Source organism: Octopus bimaculoides, chromosome 21, assembly GCF_046866305.1.
Source record: "Octopus bimaculoides isolate indiv1 chromosome 21, ASM4686630v1, whole genome shotgun sequence".
Classification (NCBI taxonomy): Eukaryota; Metazoa; Mollusca; class Cephalopoda; order Octopoda; family Octopodidae; genus Octopus; species Octopus bimaculoides.
In genome coordinates, this window is record NC_142948.1 from 32206336 (window position 1) to 32221799 (window position 15464).

At 39.7% G+C, this 15464-nt stretch overlaps 1 protein-coding gene across 10 annotated transcripts in view; it reads left to right on the forward strand.

The window, feature by feature from the left end:
• Positions 1–15464, forward strand: part of LOC106883233 (ras GTPase-activating protein nGAP) — a 567079-nt gene that overhangs the window by 51869 nt on the left and 499746 nt on the right. The window lies entirely within an intron of this gene.

The window sequence follows — 15464 nt, forward strand, 5'->3', positions numbered from 1 at the left end:
CCACTTAGTGGCTTCTTTATTGGTTACCTGTCTACATTTCCACATGTGTATGTGTGTATATTTACACACACACTCATACATACATACATACATACACGCACTCATACATACATGCATGCACACCTACATACATGCACGCACACATAGACACACATACATATACATACCTACATACACACACATACATTCATGTATACACACATACATGGACACACACGTACATGTATGTATTTATGTATCATACCTGAGTGCATTTATCTGTGAACACGTCTCAGTATTTGCATGTTTGAATGCGTGTGTGCATGTTTATATACATGTGTGTGTGAGTGTGTGCCCTTGTATGTGCATGTGTGTGTCTACATGCACATGTGTATTTGTGCACACATACACACATGGAATCCTGCACCAAGGGATGTGTATATGTGATTGCATATATCTTTATACATTTGTATATATATACACACTGGAGCAGTTCTTCACACTTTGCTTTGTTGTACTTCCACAGTTACCATTGGAATCGGATTTCTTTTTGAATCTCTCAGGGGAAATGGGTTGCCTTTCTGTCTGTCTGTGTCTGCCTGTCCGTCTGTTTCCCCATTGTTGTCGTTGGATGAGCCAATGGAGGATTTGGGTTGAATGAGAAGATGAAAACAGGAAGATGAAGGCAAGGATGAAAAGCAGAGGAAAATAAGGGGAAAGGTTGGCGTTGAAGAAAGAGAGGGAAAACAAAAAAAAAGGGGTTCTAGAAAGAATGAAAGAGAAAATAGGGTTAAAAGAACAGAGAGAAATGGCAGGAGGATGGGGGGGGGGGGACAAAGGTCAAGGTAAATAAGATATAATGATTGTAGAGGCGTGGGTTGTTTCAGTCATTTCACTGTGGCCATGCTGGGGCACCACCTTGATGGGTTTCTGTCAAACAAATTGATCCCAGTATGTTTATTTTTTCTTTTCGTAAAAAAAAAATATTTGGTCCTTATTCTATTCGTGTCATTTTGCTGAACTGCTAGCTTAGTTTTATTTTTTCGGTTAATTGTATGGTTTACTCTGAAATAGGGGCCATGTCTCTACTCTGAAGTAGGGGGGCCTCGCTTATCAGATCAATAATATTTAAGTTAGCTGTTTGTTTTATCCCTTTATTGTTTGTTACAGTCACTGGACTGTGGCCATTCTGGGGCACTGCCTTGAAGGGAATTTTGTTGACTGGGGTCGACGTAATTGATTAGCCCCTTCCCCATCAAGGTTTCATGCCTTGTGCTTATAATAAAAAGGATTGTTTTATTTTACCCCAACGATGATGGGCAAATACAATGCTGGCTGTATTTGAACTCAAAGCATACAGGACCGTATCTAAATACAAGTGTGTTCTTTCTACTTGTGCTGCCACCTGTTGGCTCAAGAGCATAATACTTGATGAGTGTGGGGAGGCACAAACAATCAATTTAATGATTTAAATCAATCACAGATTGAGTTTCCTAAAGATAACAGGTAGTTCTGGCTGTATGGGACCCTTGTGTTATTACTACTTGTGCTGCCACCTGTTGGCACAAGCGCATAACATCCAGAGAGTGTGGGGAGGCACAAGCAATTGATTTAACTCAATCCCAGAATTTACTTATATATAGACCCCCCCCCCAGAAAGGTTAAAAGGGTTAAGCTGACATCAGAGGGATTTGAACTTGTGACATGATTGATTGAAATATCACTATGACATTATATGTAGAAGTCTACCGTTACTGTTACACAACCACTACCATCACCACCACCACCACCACCACCACCATGGCAGCTACCACCACCAGAACCATCACAACAATGTCCACTACAACCACCGACAACACCACCACTGCCACCATCACTGTTGCCAAAACCATTAACAAAAACACCATCGCCACCACTACCACCATCATCAATTCCATCACCACCACCACCACCATCCTGCCATTCTGTGACATCACACCAATCTGGAACTGTTATCTTACTTTGAAGACAATGGCAGATCTTTCAAACTGAAGGATTTCAAATGGATTATCTTGACACAATTTTACATTTCTTTTCTGCATCAGTAAATTGGATTATTCTGTCTGACTGCCTGCCTGTCTGTCTGTCAGCCTCTCTCTCTCTCTCTCCCCTCCTCTCTCTCCCTCCCCCTCTCTCTCCCACTCCCCCTCTCTCTCCCCCCTCTCTCATATCTATACTTCTCTTTAACTGTAACTCATCTCTTTATCTCTCTATCGTTAATTCTCTCTCTTTCTGTCTCTCTCTCTCTCACTCTCGGTGTCTGTCTTTCTCTTTCTCCTTCATCTCTACTGATATCTTTTCATTGACAGATTAATTGAGAAATCATTCTATTGATTAGCTTCTCTGTGTATGTGTGTGTGGAGAGAGAGAGAGAGAGAGGTGTTTGTATAATTATTTAGCATCATCATCATTATAGCCATCCTCATCCTCATTCTTTTAATGTCTATTTTTCCATGCGTGTATTAGTTAGATGAAATTCACTAAGACAGATTTTCTATGCCTGGATGCTTTTCCTATCACCAACCCTCACCTGCTTCTAATCAAGGTAAATTTTCTCCTTGGCTGGACTTGTTTTCGCATGGAAGAAGGAAAATGAACAAAGCCACTTGTATGACAGGGACACTTGTTTACAACTACGACATGATGTCTAAACGAGAAGACACACAGACATCCACACCTGCACATGCACACGCACACACACACATTCATAATTAACAGTGGATTGATGATGATGAATTCTAATATTTTAAATCCAGATTTGTCTCTGTTAATGGGGGTGGCCGGATCTACCTCACTCTTACAGCAATCGCTCTCACACCATCTCGCCTTCTTGCCAGGTTTTGGGCATCCTCCCTCCTCGAGCCAACCCTCCCAATCTCCTCCTTCACCTGTCCCCTCTACGTTTTCTTTGGTCAACCTTGCTTTTGCGGTTCATTCACTTCAAACTCAAGCACCCTCCTCAGAACATGCTCCTCATCCCTTCTCAACACATGTCCATACCACCACACTCCATTCACCATTGCCAGCTGTCCCACCAATTCCTCCAACACCAGCATCTCCATCAACTCCTTAGCATCTTCATCAGGTCCAATAGTTTCAGACCACACATTACTCTCACCATTGCTCTCTCAGTCCTTCCATTAAATTAAATTACTGTATTCTTCTGAAGACCTGGTCTTTCAAGATGATTATGTAACCCTCTGTATAATGATTAGTATATTCTTTTAGTATTAGTATATTCTTTTACTTATTAGTATATTCTTTTACTTGTTTTACTCATTTGACTGCAGCCATGCTGGAGCACCGCCTTCAGTCGAACAAATCGACACCAGGACTTATTTTTGTAAGCCTAGTACTTATTCTATTGGTCTCATGGCAAATCAAACTGGAGCCTAGTGCAGCCTTCCAGCGTGCCGGCTCCGTCAAACCGTCCAACCCAAGCCAGCATGGACAACGGATGTTAAATGATGATGATGATGATGATATAGCCTTTTATCAAAGCTGCAAAATTTTCACAAAGCTGTTACTCAGTTTCACACACTTATTGCAGTGGTCCTTCAGTTTTTCTAAGCCCTATAAAAAATCAGAAGGCTGGGCCTCCAACCAGGCCTTTCACAATGCCCTCAAAGCCAGGAACTTTTCAGCACCCCTGTCGTGTGTGTGTGTATATATATATATATATATATATGAGAGAGGTACAGGCATGGCCGTGTGGTAAGGACCTTGCTTCTCAACAGGGTTCCAAGTTAAGTTCCATTTTGTGGCACCTTGGACAAGTGTTCTCTACTATAGCCCTGAGTCAATCAAAGCCTTGTGAGTGGATTTGATAGATGGAAGCTGTGCAGAAGCTGTCGATTGGACTGTGTCTGTGATTCACAAGAGCGTCCATGTTACACCCTGTGTCACACTGATTCTGTCTGATGGATTCTGTTGAAACTACAATGTGTCTGTGGAATACACAACCACATTACAGGTTAAGACAACGAACAGGTAGTTTATGCTTAACTTTTATTGTTGAGGCTGTTGAAGAACTATTTTCTTCAGTACATGTATAATATGTACCCTTGGATCTTTAGATGCACCTGTCTGAATGTGTGTACCCTCTACGAAAACAATTTAATTTGTGTTCGTGGGAAGAACCATTTTAACGATGCGTACTGCCTTAATTCTTCGAAACGCCGGAGTTTTAATGGTGGCAGCTGATGAAGAGGATGTTTCTATGTGGCCTGCTTGTTTGTTGCACCTTGTTTACCATTTTTGTCCTTGTTCTTTTGCCATGTCATGTACCCAGTTATGTATCTATATGTACATGTGGATGAACGTATATACATACATGTACATATATATGCATATACTCATATATTGTTTATATATATATATATATATATATATATATATATATATGAGAGAGAGAGAGAGAGAGAGAGTGAGAGTGAGAGAGGATATGAGGAATTTTCATCAAGATGAGTCAAAGCTAATGAGTATGCTCAAATAGGTGTGCCACCAAAATTCCACTTAGAACAGCAGTTGTAGTTGTGTGATTGTCTTACTCAAAAAATGGCTAATGGTGGCTTCCCTTTGAGCCTGCTCGACTAATTGTTTGCCTTTCCTCATTATTTTAACACACACACACAGTCTGGGTGTTGAAACCATAATGTTATATGTTTGGCTGATTATGCTTGTTTGTGAATTTTTTTATATTTTAGTTTTATTACCCTGAGTTGTCCTTCCTTAGTAAAGTGGAAATTTTTTGTCGATTTACCATTTGTGGAGATTACTTACATTGATATTGGTTGTTTTTCTTCATGCTTAATCTTATTAAGCTTAGATAACATTCTCTAGTTTTGGGGAGGTTCTGAGATAAACGTATCACAAACACACACACACATATAACACACATTGACACATATACTGAGAGAGAGAGAGAGAGAGAGAGAGAGAGAGAGAGAGGGAGAGAGAGAGAGAGAGGTGTTTGTATATAGTTGCATATGTACACTTATATCTTTAAATTTACTTGTGTATGTGTTATGGTGTGGGTATACATGTCTGGTGTACAATGGTATTACACAAATATTTAGTTAGTTGTGGTTATCTGTGAAGGCGCATGGCTCAGTGGTTAGAGCGTTGAGCTTATGATCGTGAGGTTGTGAGTTTGAATCCCGGACCGGGCTGCATGTTGTGATGATAATGATGATGATTAAAATGATGATTTCTTTATTTGCCACAAGGGCAACAATGGGGAGATATTATGAAGAAAAAAATGATTAAAATGAAGGAGGTAAACATAGAATTGAGTTTGAGAAAACAGGGATGGGAAATAATGATGGCAGTTAGAAAAAAAAGACCCTCAAAACCTTAAGAAACAGCACGAACACCAACAGGGATGATGATACTGATGATGATGATATAGTACTACTACTAATAATGCTAATAAAATACCATTAACAACAGCAACAACAACAATCCTTACTACGTAGATTTTCACTAAAATTTTAGTTTTTGCTTCTCTGATCTCTTTGAACTTAGACCTCTAAAACCAATCATTGTTGCTGTTGGCAATGTGAGAACTTTGCTTTGATTCCTTCTTCCATTCTTTTCTCTTTGATTTCTTCAGTCATTCTTCTTTGATCCTTCGAAATTCTTATCCAAAAACTTTCTTCATCTCTCAGTTATTTCTTTCCTTCTTGCTCTAAGCTATTCTTCACTTCAGCATCTGTGCCATCTTCTGTTGTCTTTTCACTCATTGTAAACAGAAATGGAGACATTTCCAGTTTGGGTGGTTTCGTTGTGAAGTTTTTTTGTCTGTTATGTCAGAAGTTCAAGTCCTGCCTACTCGTTAGTAATTCAGTTAATTGTTTGCAATTTAGTAATTATTAGCAATTTACTAATTTCAATCAATTTTCTGCCAATTATCTTGACACCAGCCATGCACAAAGAAAGGGTAAACTGTCTCATGCGTATTTGTTGTGTGACCCCTAATCATCCCCATTTCAGCAGAACTTGACCCCTAATAATTATATAGCCCTAGGTGCAATCTATGGCATATATAGCTGACTGAAAAGTTACGATCTTTAGCATCAGTACATCTTATAGAGTGGTTCTCAACTAGGGTTCTTATGATCCCTGAGAATTCATAAAAGATTTTTGGGGGTCCATGCAAGCAGAATAGTAAACTGGAGAACCATGGTAATTTTTTAGGGGGTTCTTGAAAAAATTATACTTTAGATATATGTACTGGTATATATTGTAAGAAACAGCTTGGATTCTGTCTCACATTTTATGTAGTTCAGCTTAGATAAATTAATGTGTGAAAAACAAAATAGGGATTTTGAAAGAAGTTTCTATAAAGTTAGTTTTAAACATCAAATGGCTGCTGGGGTCCACCAGAATAAAATAGTATTGAAAGGGGTCCACATAACAAGATAGTAAATTGGGGATCCACAATAACATTTTAAGGTCCCCTGAAAAAATTTTGCTTCCGATGTATGTACTGGTATGTATTGCAAGAAACAGTTTGGATTCTGTCTCTTACATTTTATATAAGCCTGTGTATAACTTATGACCATTTGGTCAAATAGTGAGATATGAACCCGCTAGATCTATTTGTTCAAGGTATACCGAGCCCTACTCGGTGAGAGAAGTGATCAAAATGGGATCAATGGACCTACCTGAGCCATAGGCTCATAACGCCAGTTTTCTTGGATCCCGTGGTGTGATATATTCCTTCACCTCCTGGATAGAATGCAGGTCCATCACAGGATTGCTCATTTTTGAGAGTGTTGAGTGGACTGTAGTCATGTGAAATGAAGTGTTTATGCTCAAGAACACACTGCATTGCCTGGACCAGACCAGGAATCGAAACCATAATCTTGTGAGCATGAGTGCAACACCCTAACCACTAAGCCACACGCCTCCCCTAGTGAGACACGGACTACATTCGTTTTGTTAGAACTCCACCCTAGTGGATTAAGGACCATATCTGATATACTGGGTTAGGGTCCTTTCTCCCTTATCAGTGGAGAAAGGACCCTACCAAGTTATTGAATCTTCTGCTGTGTATGCATTTGTGTAGAGATGTGTGACTGTCTGTGTCAATGTGCCTGTGTTTGTGTGTAAATGTGAAGGCACGTGGCTCAGTGGTTAGGGCATTCCGCTCACGATCGTGAGTTCAATTCCCGGCTACGCATTGTGTCCTTCAGCAAGACACTCTATTTCACGTTTCTCCAGTTCACTCAGCTGGCAAAAATGAGTTCTACCTGTATTTCAAAGGGCCAGCCTTGTCACACTCTTGTGTTGCACTGAATCTCCCTGAGATCTACGTTAAGGGGACACATGTCTGTGGAGTACTCAGCCACATTCACGTTAATTTCATGAGCAAGCTGTTCCGTTGATCGTATCAGCTGGGACGCTCGTCGTTGTAACCGACGGAGTGCTCTTTGTGTGTATGCGTTTATGTATACGTGTGTGTGTTTGTGTGTGTGAGTTGTATGTGTACGTATATATAATTATGTATTGTACATGTGTGTGTATGTGTGTGTGATGTATATGTGTGTTGTATGTGTGCATGTGTGTAAAATGTGTTGTATGTGTGCAAAACAGTGCGTGTCTATGTATAAGTATGTGTGTTATAAAAAAAAATATTTCTGATCATCTTAGTAAACAGGCCAAACACAGTTACCTCCCTTACATCATATTAATTGAAGCGTTCCGTTGACGACCGATTGCAACTTCATTTTAATTAAACTTTATTACAGTCAATTTATACCCCTCCCCACGCGCGCACGCACACACACACACACACACACACACACACACACACACACACACACACACACACACACACACACACACACACACACGCATACATACACACACACAACTTGCGCTTAAACCCTCGACTTCTTCTCTTTCTCCCTTACACATGCACACATACACGCGCACAAGTCAGTTCAGTTTCCGTTTGTTACGTTCCATTGACAAGGTTTTACTGAATCCGATGATGTTGTGAGAGACGCCGCAGGTGCTGTATCCCAACCATGACCATCCCGTCTTTTATTTAGACACAGTTTTTTATAGAACTACATTATCCTCATTCACTTGGCAATTGTTGCTGCTGTTTAACTCTGGGTCGCCACCACCACCACCACCACCACCACCATCATCATAACCACCACCACCACCACCACCATCATCATAACCACCACCACCACCACCACCATCATCATAACCACCACTGCCATCACCACCATAACCACCTCAACGACCACCGATACTACCACCATAACCAACATCGTCACCACCACCACGAGCACCATTTGGTAGACGGAAACTGAATGAAGCTTGTTGTGTGTATATATATTTGTATACGTATGTGTGTGTGTGTGTGTATATATATTTGTATACGTATGTGTGTGTGTGTGTGTGTGTATATATTTGTATACGTATGTGTGTGTGTGTGTGTGTGTGTATCCTCACTACAAATTGACAATCAGTGTTGGTGTGTTTACGCCCCCTGTAATTTAGTGGTTCGGCAAAAGAGACCTATGGAACGAGTATGAAGTTTAAATAGAAAAATAACTACCGGGGTCGATTCATTTCATTAAAATCACTTCAAGGTAGTGCCCCAGCCTGGCCACAGTCTAATGACTTAAACAAGTACAAATAAAAAAAGAAAGAAATTATTATACTCTGTTGTGGAGAGTGAAACTTGTTTTGTCAGTCAAGCAGACTCAGCTAAGAAGAGTTATCTCTCTTTGTTCCAGGACACTGTGGTAGTTGGCTGTGAACTTGTGTCCATGTAGACAGCAATCCATTGCATAAATCTCCTAATTTCTTCGTTTTTTTTTTACCAAATTGTGGTGTTGACTCTGCTTGGAATTCATTCAGAGCTTCATCACAGTTGTGGTTCAACTCTGTTGTGGTCCAATACCAATGTGGTTTACTATCTCTTATGGTCTAGTGGTGCTATTGTTATTCACCATCATGTACACTAGTTCAGTTCTAGTCTAGCACTAGAAAAACCCTACAGTCATACAGCAGGACTAGCGTCAACAAAAATATCACTTTAATACCAACTAAAGACTTACAGATATATATATATATATATATATAGTGGAGGCGCTACATATATTATATAGTGGAGGCGCAATGGCCCAGTGGTTAGGGCAGCGGACTCGCGGTCATAGGATTGCAGTTTTGATTCCCAGACCGGGCGTTGTGAGTGTTTATTGAGCGAAAACACCTAAAGGTCCATGAGGCTCCGGCAGGGGATGGTGGCGAACCCTGCTGTACTCTTTCATCACAACTTTCTCTCACTCTTACTTCCTGTTTCTGTTGTGCCTGTAATTCAAAGGGTCAGCCTTGTCCACACTGTATCACGCTGAATCTCCCCCGAGAACTACGTTAAGGGTTACACGTGTCTGTGGAATGCTCAGCCACTTGCACGTAAATTTCACGAGCAGGCTGTTCCGTTGATCGGATCAACTGGAACCCTCAACGTCGTAAGCGACGGAGTGCCAACAACATATATATATATAAAATTATAATTAAGGGTATCTTAGAAATACCACCATGCTAGAGATAGCAGTCAAAACTTGACACTAGAACCACATCATGTATGAATACATGTTGAACCACAGCTGGAACCCTCGTCGTCGTAACCGACGGAGTGCCAACCAGCCAACCAACCAACCATTGTTATCACCATCTTCACCATTATCATCATCATCATCATCATCATAGATTTCCCCATCATTGTCACCACCACCACCTTCATCATCATTAGCAGCAGCAGCACCACCACTGAGTATATAATATCTGGGAGAATCACATTTAGATAGACAGAGATATAAGAACCAGGAGTATCACTTTCAGGCAGACATGCTACCTGAGTATCACCTTGTAGTAATTCCATACAGGTGTATTAGTTTTAGTTAGACATCCTGTCTAGGAGTATCACACTTAGACAGACAGACAGACATGATCCATCTATGATCACACCTGTCTGTTGAACATGTTGGGACTGAACCCTGAAAGCTTTCAGTCATGTGGTAGTCCCACACACACACACTCACTCTCCCCCACCATTTTAATGTCCTCTCTTCCATGCTTGAGTGGACCACACAGAATTTGCTGAGACGGATTTTCTAAGACCTGATGCCCTTCCTGTTACAAACCCTCACCAGTTTCCAAGCAAGGCAATATTTCTCCATGACCTGACATGTTTTTCTCTGAAGACTAGAAACTAACAATCTCATTTCTATGACGACAATGCTTATTTACAAACATCACATGATATCTACACATACACGACGGGCTTCTTTCAGTTTCCGTCTGTCAAATCCATTCCCAAGGCTTTGGGTCATAACAGAAAACACTTTGGGTCATAACAGAAAACACTTGCCCAAGGTGCTGTGCAGTGGAATTGAACCCGGAAACATGTGGTTGGGAAGCAAGCAATTTTCTTGACCACACAGCCATGCCTTCAAAAAACAAAACAAAAAAAAGACACAACACACTCACACACACACACACTCACACACACACACACACACACACACACACACACACAATTCACCATCCATCTGATTGCGACTGAGTTCGTTTAAAATACGGTGTAATTAGCATATTATTGACATTAGAATTAGTTGAATTGGCATTAATTAGTCGAGTGACGAGCTGAACCTTAATTATAAAAATATATTCACAGACAATTGGTATATAGAAAACAGTGGAAATATCAATTTTCTGAGTAACTTTAATGAGATACAGCAGTGACCTTTAGCTAGAAATGGTGTCTGTCTATTGTACTTTCTCAATGTACTGCAGTCATTGCCATAAATATTGTCTTTCTCCAACTCTCTCTCTCTTTCCATTTCACTAACTATTAACTATGAAACTCTAACCTAACCTATTACTATTATCATCATCATCATCATCATCATCATCATCATCATTATTATTATTATTATGGTGGAGGCGCAATGGTCCGGTGGTTAGGGCAGCGGACTCGCGGTCATAGGATCGCGGTTTCGATTCCCAGACCGGGCGTTGTGAGTGTTTATTGAGCGAAAACACCTAAAGCTCTACGAAGCTCCAGCAGGGGATGGTGGTGAACCCTGCTGTACTCTTTCACCACAACTTTCTCTCACTCTTTCTTCCTGTTTTTGTTGTGCCTGTAATTCAAAGGGTCAACCTTGTCACACTGTGTCACGCTGAATATTCCCGAGAACTACGTTAAGAGTACACGTGTCTGTGGAGTACTCAGCCACTTGCACGTTAATTTCACGAGCAAGCTGTTCCGTTGATCAGATCAACTGGAACCCTCGACGTCGTAAGCGACGGAGTGCCAACAACAACAACAATCATTAAGGCAGCGAGATGGTAGAATTGTTAGCATGCTGGACAAAATTACTTAGCAGTATTTCGTCTGCTTCTACATTCTGAGTTCAAATTCCATCACGGTCAACTTTGCCTGTCATCTTTTCAGGGCTGATAAATTAAGTACCAGATATACAATACACACTGGGGTCAATGTAATTGATTGGTCCCCTCCCCCAACATTTCAGGCCTTGTTCCTATAGTAGGGTTATTATTATTATTATTATTATTATCATTCAGGTGTGAGCTGGCAGAATCGTTAGCAAGCCAGGTGAAATACTTAACGGTGCTTCACCCATCGCTATGTTCTGAGTTCAAATTCTGTTGAGGTCAACTTTATCTTTTATCCTTTCAGGGTCAATAAATTAAGTACCAGTTGAGCAGTAGGGGTTGATGTAATTAACTTTAACCCTCCCCCCACAGTTACTGGCTTTGTGCCAAAATTTCAAACCATTATTATTATTACTATCATTATTATTATTATTATTATTATTATTATTATTATTATTATTATACTCTTTACTCTTTTACTTGTTTCAGTCTTTTGACTGTGGCCATGCTGGAGCACCGCCTTTAGTTGAGCAAATCGACCCCAGGACTTATTCTTTAGAAGCCTAGTACTTATTCTATCGGTCACTTTTTGCCGAACCACTAAGTTACGCGGAGATAAACACACCAGCATTGGTTGTCAAGCGATGTTGTGGGGGGACAAACACAAACACATACACACATACATATATATATACATATATACGACGGGCTTCTTTCAGTTTCCGTCTACCAAATCCACTCACAAGGCTTTGGTCGGCCCGAGGCTATAGTAGAAGACACTTGCCCAAGATGTCACATAGTGGCACTGAACCCGGGACCATGTGGTTGGTAAGCAAGCTACTTACCACACAGCCACTCCTACGCCTATTATTATTATTATTATTATTATTATTAGTGTTGTTGTTGTTGTTACTGACACTGTAGTCTTGTTACTAAAATATATTTAATGAGTTTGAAATGATATCTGCACTTTTGTTACTATGGAAGATTTCTCATAATTTTTTTTCTTTTTCCATGAAAACATGATTTTTTTGTATTTTTCAATTTTTCAGCAGATCAATATTTATTTTGACCTGTCTCATTATTCTATATTGTCAGCTCTCTACAATCTGTCTGTTTTTATGTATATATGTATGTTATGTATGTATGTATGTATGTATGTATGTTATGTATGTATGTATGTATGTATGTATGTGTATGTATGTATCTATCTATAGCGATCTATTCATCCATCTATTAATCTCTGTCTATCTCTCTTTCTCTCTATATCATCTATCTATCTGTCTGTCTGTCTGTCTGTCTGTCTGTCTGTCTGTCTGTCTGTCTGTCTGTCTGTCTGTCTGTCTGTCTATCTATCCTTCTCTCTCTCTCTTCATTATTTATCCATCTCTCTCTTTATTCTCTCTGTCTCTTTCTCTCTCTCTTTCTCTCGCTCTCTCTCTCTTTCTCTCGCTCTTTCTCTCGCTCTCTCTCTCTCTCTCTCTCTCTCTCTCTCTCTCTCTCTCTCTCTCTCTATCTATCCGTCTCTGTCTCTCTTTCTCTCTTTCCCTAGCTATCCGTCCTTGTATGTCCATCTATTGCAGACAACACTTACAATTATACATACTTAATATATATTCACATTGTATATATACACTGGTGTAGGCTGTAGAATCAAAAGTGTATGTAGCTGCATAAATACATACATATACTTACACAATATCGGCCATTGGACTGTGCCGCTGGACTGGCTCCTGTGCAGGTGGCATGTAAAAAACACCATTTGAGCATGGCTGTTGCCAGTACCGCCTGATTGGCCTTCGTGCCGGTGGTACGTAAAAGCACCCACTACACTCTTGGAGTGGTTGGCATTAGGAAGGGCATCCAGCTGCAGAAATTCTGCCAGATCAGATTGGAGCCTGGTGCAGACATCCAGTTCACTGGTCCTCAGTCAAATCGTCCAACCCATGCTAGCATGGAAGGCAAACGTTAAACGATGATGAGGATACATACACTTAAACACACACACACATATATATATATACACATACACACAAACATATATATATATATATATATATATATATATATATATATATATATATATATATATATACATATACAAACATATATATACAACAAATTTCTTTCAGTTTCTATCTATCAAATCCACCCACAAGGGCTTTGGTTGGCCCAAGGCTACAGTAGAAAGCACTTGCCCAAGTTTCCATGTGGTGGAGCTGAACCTGGAACCATGTGGTTGGGAAGCAAACTTCTTACCATATGACTACTCTTGGAAAGAGAAAGAGAGAGAGAGAGAGAGAGAGTTAAATGTGAACGTCTGTGTATGTGTGTAAATATATATATATCTTTTCTTCCTACCCTCATCTCACCAAGAAAAAAAAGCCCATACAACAACAGCAACAGCAACAAAGTTATTATTTAACTACAACAAATGCCTGACTGTGTAGAATTGTGTTAATCATATTCATACACATGCTTTAACATTTCACTTATATCTTACATCAATGAAGCCACTATCATTATTATCATTATTATTATTATGATGATGATGATGATTGGGGCACTGAGTGGAGGTGGAAGAGAGAGATAACGGGTTCTTTGGTACCCAGGAGTACGCGGAAGATGAGTGAAGTATGTTGGGTCTGACAAGTATGAATGTGTGCTTTCATGACTCACATCAATGAAGCCATTGTTGTCATTTGAAGTTAACAACAGGTGGAGATGAAGAAAACTACTGAAGCACTATTCTTAGGGGTGAGTACCCCTGGGGGTGGGTGACATTGGGTGTAGATGTACTCACTTTCAAAATTTATTTCTATACATTTTACTGTATATCTGTATAGCTGTCTGTGTTATATACCCACTGTTCTGCTCAGGATATATAAAATCATCATTGCTATCATTATAATCATCATAGCCATCATCATAATCATTTTCATCAAAATTGTTGCTGCCGTCATCATAATCATCATCATTATCATCATAGTCATCATTGTCATCATAATCATCATCGTCATCATCATCATAACCATCTTTGTTTTTTCTGTCTATGCCCTGCCTCTTCACAGACATGCACACACACACACACACACACACACACACACACACACACAGTGGCCTTCATGCAGTTTCTGTCTATTAATTCTATTCCCAAGGCATTGGCTAGCTCAAGGCTGTAATAGAAATCTCTTGCCTATATATAAATGTGTGTGTGTGTGTCTACAGAAATGAAGAAAGCAGATAAACACAAGTAGGTTAGTGTATTTACATGGAATACAAATTGATAAAAGGAATGATGTAATAGTCTAATCTTGACAGCTGTTTCGGATGAACTATGACTTGTGGCATAATTACGTCTATTATGTCATTGCTGTATAGAATATGAATTTATACAGGGTGTCCCATAAAGGTTTACCCATGGTTAAAACTCTTCCTAAAGAATATCGGTTCAGGTAATATTATCTATGTTTTGCATAAAAATTTGCAAATCTCTTTTGTTCAAGTGTCTGTTGCTTCTTTCGTCTATAACAGTTTGTAAATAAACATGGCATTGAAAGCAAAATGTGACCAGATTGTCACTTTGAAAACAGCAGGAGTGAGCAATAAGGAACTAACAAAATAGTTGAATGTGTGCCGTAAAACAGTGGTCAGAAGATCAGAAGCCATGAGAGCCACTGCTCTCTGATGATGATGATGATGATGATAATAATAATAATAATGATAATAATAATAATAATAATGGAGTATTGCACTCAAACAATATTAGCATAAACTGTGGCATTTTCCAGGGTGACTCGCTTTCACCACTAATTTTCTGCATAGCACTGATACCACTCTCAAGTGAACTGAATAGAACAGGGTATGGCTACAAAATTGACAACAAGAAAATAAGCCATCTATTTTATATGGATGATTTAAAGCTATATGGCAAAGATGATGAAGAGCTTCAAGGACTATTACATACTGTGAAAGGATTCAGTGATGATATCGGGATGGAGTTTGGCCTTGAAAAG